This window comes from Diuraphis noxia, unplaced genomic scaffold (genome assembly GCF_037042655.1).
Source record: "Diuraphis noxia isolate RWA-SAM2 unplaced genomic scaffold, SU_Dnox_SAM2 contig0003, whole genome shotgun sequence".
In the NCBI taxonomy this organism is placed as follows: Eukaryota; Metazoa; Arthropoda; class Insecta; order Hemiptera; family Aphididae; genus Diuraphis; species Diuraphis noxia.
Window position 1 is genome coordinate 59,808,994 of NW_028301713.1, and position 7,214 is coordinate 59,816,207.

Genomic DNA, 7,214 nt, shown 5'->3' on the forward strand with positions numbered 1-7,214 from the left:
AAAACAAATTTTATAAATTATTTTCCAGTATCATTTATTCCTACGTTAATTTTAAATTAAAAGGTTAGTCAGACACTTAAACTTTTGAATGTAATAGCAGTTGCCTAGACATAATTTTATTATAATTCAGAAATTATGTTAAAATGTTAAATTTACGTACAAGGATGTTGAAAAATGTATTTTTTTTTTATTTTTTATTAAGAATAAGCCCTCGGCGACATCCGGCCATTGGGAACAATGAAATTACATTATTTACATCTATAATTTACAGAATTTACATTTGAATAAGTGTACATTTTTTTTTTTTTTTAATTTTGTTTTGAAGTTCTGCCAATGATTAATGAATTTGAAGGTGATTGCGAATGAAGAGTTTTTGTGGCCAAGCGATTCTGCCAGGTGTTCAGGAAGGTTTGATTCCAATCTTGAATCGGTATAAGATAGACATTCAGTCATAATGTGTTTGACTGATAGGTACGTGCCGCAAGTTGTGCATATCGGGGGATCGTTTTTACTCATTAAATAACTGTGAGTGATCTCGAAAAATGTATTATGCAATTCTCTTAAGTTTATTTAATATGCTACGAACTAAAATTTATAAAATATTTGAATAATATATTTGTGCAATATATCTACATGTTTTAGTGATTTCTTACAAAATTCATAGAACAAAATTCTTGTAATATTAAGAACTAGGCAGTAAAGGGTTTATGGTTTAAAATTCAAATAATGTATTATGTAAGTACAGGTTCAAATACAAAGAATTTTAACAAATTAAATAAATTAAATAAAGTAATTTTAGAATATATTATTTAAACTAAGAATCCCGGATACTAAATGAAGAACGAAGCATTAATGAACACCTAACCTAAGTAAGTTGTTGGGTTGATTTATCTTATTTAGGGTGCGTAAGAAAATTAAATAGTTCCAATTATTTATTATCGAATGGGACGCAGTTTAAATTACTTTAAAACGATATTCCAAAAATACATGTTGGAAAAAGTTTAAGAATACAATTTTCAACTACGAGTATATTACATTAACAAAATTACAATTTATTTAAGTCTTTAATTCGTTTTCAACTCATATCAAAACATGAATATTTTTCGTTAGTTGTGGTAATGAAAAAGTATTCAGCCGCACGTAATGAAAATCTTCGTGGAAAAAATAAATTTAAACATCTTCTTACAAAGGTTTTTTTTAATATACAACGAAATATCTGTTTTAGAGTTTAGTTAAAACACAACTAATAAATAAGAATGAATGTCATGAAAGTATTGAAACATGAGATGAATACGAAATCGGTAGTTTGCATAAGAACGAAAATTTTTCGTATTAGACCTGATTCGAACTATATAGTTAAAGCTTACGATAAATTGCAAATTTCAAATAAATTATTATTAAATTGTGACAATATTTAATTATATTTTAAATTATACTTGTGGGTATTTAATCAAAAAGTTTAAAATTTCAAATTAGGGACATACATTATATTGATGATGCATATCACAGAAAAATTCCACTGACCTACAATTATCCACTATGCGTTTAAACATCCAACATTTTGGAAATAAAATTCATAACATTTTTAACGTAAAGCCCTTTGATTTATTTCATAACACAACACATTATATCAAGTACTCATGTGATAAAATATTTACAAAAGAAAACTCACTGCGTTTCGCGAAATGTACCTTTTTATAAATAAAAAAGAAAGTTTTTAGACATTTGGCCAGGTTTCAACCCGGCCTTTTCCTGTCCACTGTTCAACGACTGGAAAAATATGCATTTTCTTGCCGACATATTGTTACGTACCTACCATACTCCAAATAAATAAATAAATAATCACCTGAATCCTACCTCTACAACAAATTCTTACCGCACACCTAATGTATAGCAAAAAAAGATTATAAAATATTTTATGTGTTATAGCGTGAAACACTTAACCAAATTTAACGATTTTTCAGATAAAATTGAAAGAAAATCTAAGAATTTATTATACTTTTATAAAAACTTCTAACATTATAATTTTAAGTTACATATTATACTCAATAAAGTATTTGACTGACATACATAAATATATATATAATATATTCCTTCACCTTGCTTTTTTCAATTTAAAAAAATTCTATTTTCACACCATCATAGAAAAAAATGTATTTTGCATTAAACATTTTGACGGAATGTCACTTACAGTTTACACATAGTGAAATTACATTGTACAACTATAGTTTGCATCTACATTTGACGTTCGTTCAATATTATTTTTAAATAAATATATTTTTGTTTTTAATGTTTTGAACTCAGTCTAATCCAACTTCATCTATAGATAATGAAACAAAACTATCCTATGCCAAGCGTAAAATTGAATGATTTGTCTAAAAAATATCGCATCTATTATTAACCTTAACTCTAGGCCAAAATTTAAAATCAAAAAGTAAGTTTCAGTAAAACCATTTTGTTGATCATAACACTACTAATAACACAAATTAAGACTTATGGTGTTAATGTGATGGATTTGCCAATTACAATTAGAAATCATTACTTTTAAAATTTCGGAAACTGATACCTAATACATTTTTCAGTGTAACCAGTGACATGATGTTCTTATCTAGACACAAAACTTTTTGGCCCACGTTATCACGTTAAAAAAAAAATTCTAAAATAAATAATACTCACAGCACTCGAAATTGCAGTGACATGACAGTAGTTTTCTAATAATAAATGTATCAATAATGTCACAAAAACATGTTATTTCTTATTCGGTACTACACCCTCTTTTTTCCGTTTATAAATAAGATATGCAAATTGAAATTAGATAGATACTCAATATTTATAAAAGAATCAACATAAAAATGTGAATTACATTAAACAAAAAAAATATACATAATACAACTGGGTGGATCTTAAAAACTTGGCTTAAAATCAGAAGTTATAAAATATAAGTTAAACAATATCTAGGTAAAAATAAAACAATTATATACTATCATCTACGACCAAAACTAAACTCTCAACTATTCCTTCTCAAAAGATTATCTTCATTATTAAAGGAAAAAATAAGAGTGAACATGCTTAGTGAATCACCCTATACATATATATATATCGTATGATAATTGCCTACTATTTTACTATTTCAAATACAGGTTCAATCAATACAAAAAAAATATTTTGAATTATTACACCACTAAATCGAAATCTAAGTCTATACTTATACAAAAATATAAATACATAGGTAATGTAACGACTATTCTAAGTTCAACTATTTAAATAACATTAAAATTGAACTAGAATAATAATTAAGGGTCAAATAATCTTTTTGCTTCAGTCTTAATTTTTCAATAATTGATTAATATAATTTCTTCATTTAATATTTATTAAAAATGTATAACATTTTCCTTTTAACCATACCTAATATTACGATGACATAAAATCTAATAACACCATATTCTGCGTACTACGTCAACAATTAAATTGTTTGTTACTATTACTATATTAGATTAGAAAAATAAACCAATTATATGTCATTAAAAACTTTTAGAAATAATTTTCTCTCTTGTATTACAAATAAAATATTTTGTACATTCAATACAACAACAAATCTCAAAGGTTTTGATAACAATAGGCATTTCAATTAATTACAGCTATTCTTTCTTCTCTAACAAATTAAACTAAAATAAATACCAAAATCATCCAAACAGCTAAAAATAACATTTTTATTATTTCTGCAATAGGCTTTGGAAAAAATGTTGGAATATGACTCCTATTTTACACTTCAATGATCCTTTTTGTCCATTTTTTTTTCCAGTTGCAACAATACATAATTTTTTTTTTCTATCCATAATGCGTGTCGTATCTTTTGTTGATTTGACTGAATAAATAATATATATAACAGATAAACAAATGAAAGATAAACAAGATGAATTCAATTTTTTATTACTAAATAGTAAATTATAAAAAAATCATATTTTTATTTGTAAAATGTGTAAACCTAAATATTTTATAATGATACATTTTATTTTAAGCTACCTATGTAATAGTCTATTATAATTAAAAATTATAATGTAATATATCATCATTGTTAGTGTGAATTATATTAAAATCTCGACACTTGAAATCTTGAATATTTAACTGTTTTTTTAAGTAATAGAGAAATAAGTGATAAACACAATTATTTTATTAATTATTTCCTTTCATAAAAGATATTGTAAACAAACAATAAATTATCCTGTTAAACACATTTTACTTTATTTTAAAGCAAGATGTATAATATCCTTCAATAAAACATTATTTATTCAATGCAAAATACGACTAACGCCATAAGAATAAGGATAAAATTAATTAATTATTTTCCACTATTTTTGTAAAAAATGTTATTACGATATTATGAAATACAACTATTGTAAAAAGTCATTGGTTCATGGAAAATTGTATTTTTAATAACATAAGTTTCGTTATACCGGTTGAAATTAATTTTAAATTTCCCATACAACAGATGACACACTTAATAAAATCTGTACATAACACATCTCCGAGATTTTATGTCGTAAAAAACTAAAAAAAACTTATTACGTTAAAATTTGAAAAGAAAAACTCATAAAATTCAAAATGTGCATACAAGATGGGTTCATTTTAACACATTTATTACATGGAGTAATATCAACTTTGTTGTCATTTATATTTTTATATCAGCTTCGTTGTATAAACTTAAAGGGATTTTTGAAACAAATATTTTTGGTTAATAATCAGTGTCGGCCTGGCCATGGCCGCTAGGCCTCGAACGCATCCGGGGCCTCCGGTCGTATTTGTGTCAAGGGGCCCTGATATTACTAAAAATATAATATTTCACTACTTATAAGAATTTTTTATCATTTTCATTTAATAACATGTTTGGGAGCCCTTCTGAAGAAATGCATCCAGGGCCCTTTAAGTACCAGGCCGACACTGTTAAAATAATGCAATTGATCAATATATTATAATAATGTTATAAGCTATTTAATGTATCTGACATTTTTTTATATAAGTATTAAACTTCGGAAAAAATCAAAAGTTTTTAATTAGAAATTTGACTGTCTATGAATTATATACAATCTATATGATTTAAACCATGATTAGATTTTGAGTATCTCATTATACATAACAGACCATTGGGGACTCGTTAGAGCAAAAGAACATGAATCAGAACCAAACACCGTTGGCCAGTAATATTATTTACAAAAAACTAATTAATTTCATAGTTGCCGACAAGCAACAAATATGTATAATTCCACCATTTGAGGTATTCCGCTATGTAACTACGTTATAACCATCAAAATTTTTATTATTATTGTTATTATTTTGTTTATATTGCACGCGTACAACTCAAATAACTTATGTTTTATCGACTTGTAGCTTTTAAAAGTTTTAAAGAGTTCAAGTGGCCAGAGCGGGAGAGCACTCTGCAGAGAGAATAAACCGTATTACATCGTAATGCCCGACATTTCTTTGTTCGGCCTCTAACTTTATGGATTCTTGTATAAAAAAAAGTGTTTGTTTTGAACAGCAGCTGAAGAAATATACTCAGTGAAAAATGTTAAAGAACAAAATAAGTAAGAAAAAAAGACACTGCAAATTCACTGACAATGTTACTGGCGACGGGTGCGTAAAGAATAAACCGCTGGAAATCCGTTGAAACCGTGTAGCATGTAAAATCTTATACGCGTCCAAATTCGGTTTTCATTATTAATAGGAACTGACAAAGAGAAAATACAAGCAGGACAAAACTAATGGCGAGTTGAGTACGATAAAAAATAATGGCAGTGCCTCCGAGCACATTTATACAGAAATTTACTTACGTCGTGCCGGTCCCTTTGAAACATTCACATATATATTATACCTCTCTATTTTACAGGTTTTTAAGCTCATTATTAAGTCTGCGATCAAACTCAAACAACCTTTCTAAAAATATTAAAATTTTCATTTAAAAAAAAAATGTATTCGAAACTTATTGAATTATTGTAATTATGCCTATTACACCCTTTATGTGTAAATCACAGGTATAAAAAAAATGTTCAAGGAGATAAGGTGCAAAACAAAAATTAGTTATTATCACTTCCTCGCTCTCTCTTTCTCTATTCCTCTTACTTTATCCGTCGTTCATTCTATCATAATAAATGTAAGCAATACAATTTTCATAAAAATGGATACGGTGTTTAAAAATTAATTTGAAAATATAGCCACTGCATCCCACCACATAAAATAAATTGCTATTATTCACCTAAGTACATGTTATAGTAAGTCTCACAAAAATTAATGATGACTAATGGAAATGTAAACGGTAATACTTCCAAAAAATTTTAAATCAACATTCTGATATTATTTTGAGAATATTTTTAAGGTATACAGTATACAGTATACACAATATAAACAAAAATAAATAAACTGTCTTGAAAAAATGTATGCCTGGGTACTGTATTAAATAGATATTCACCCGATGTCATAAAAAATAATAAATACAGTATCATTATTTCTTAAACATACAAAAATTGATTATGATCATTATAGAACTATTATGTACTGCCCTTAAGGTAACCTCCTAAGTAACATTTATGTATATCTTTTAAAAACGTTCTTGAAGATTTTTTATATTACAAACACGTTTCAAGATAAAGACGTCAGTAGATTAAAAGTCATTCGACCCGTTATTCAGACGACTATAACAGTCTATATGCTATAAGCCTATACCTACCAACACAGGTAATGCAGAACGTGACATTTTCACTGAAGATGTATGACCCACTAATGTGTATAGCTTTACAAAAGCAAAATTCCAGTTGATTTGTTAAACTCATTTATAAGAAACCGAACGATAAACAAAACAAACAATATCGACCACTCAAAGTAAGTTTAACCGTAGGTAATATGTTATTTTTAGCTGGCTTATATTTTTTCGTACGTGGATACAAAACATTTAGGATAAAATAAAATAATTATACCGTTAAATATACACCACAATAGAGTTTAATAACTAGCGATAAACCATATAATTCACCAATAATTAAAAACTAGAAATGACAAAATGACAAAATGACGAAGTACGAATGACGTAGATTTAGATATAATATAAACACTATAAAACTGAAATGTTCATAAAAACATTCAAAAGCGATGGCTATAATATTTTATCATTAATTTTGAATTCTAGAGAACACTACGATATTTTAGATTTTAAGCGGACAAGA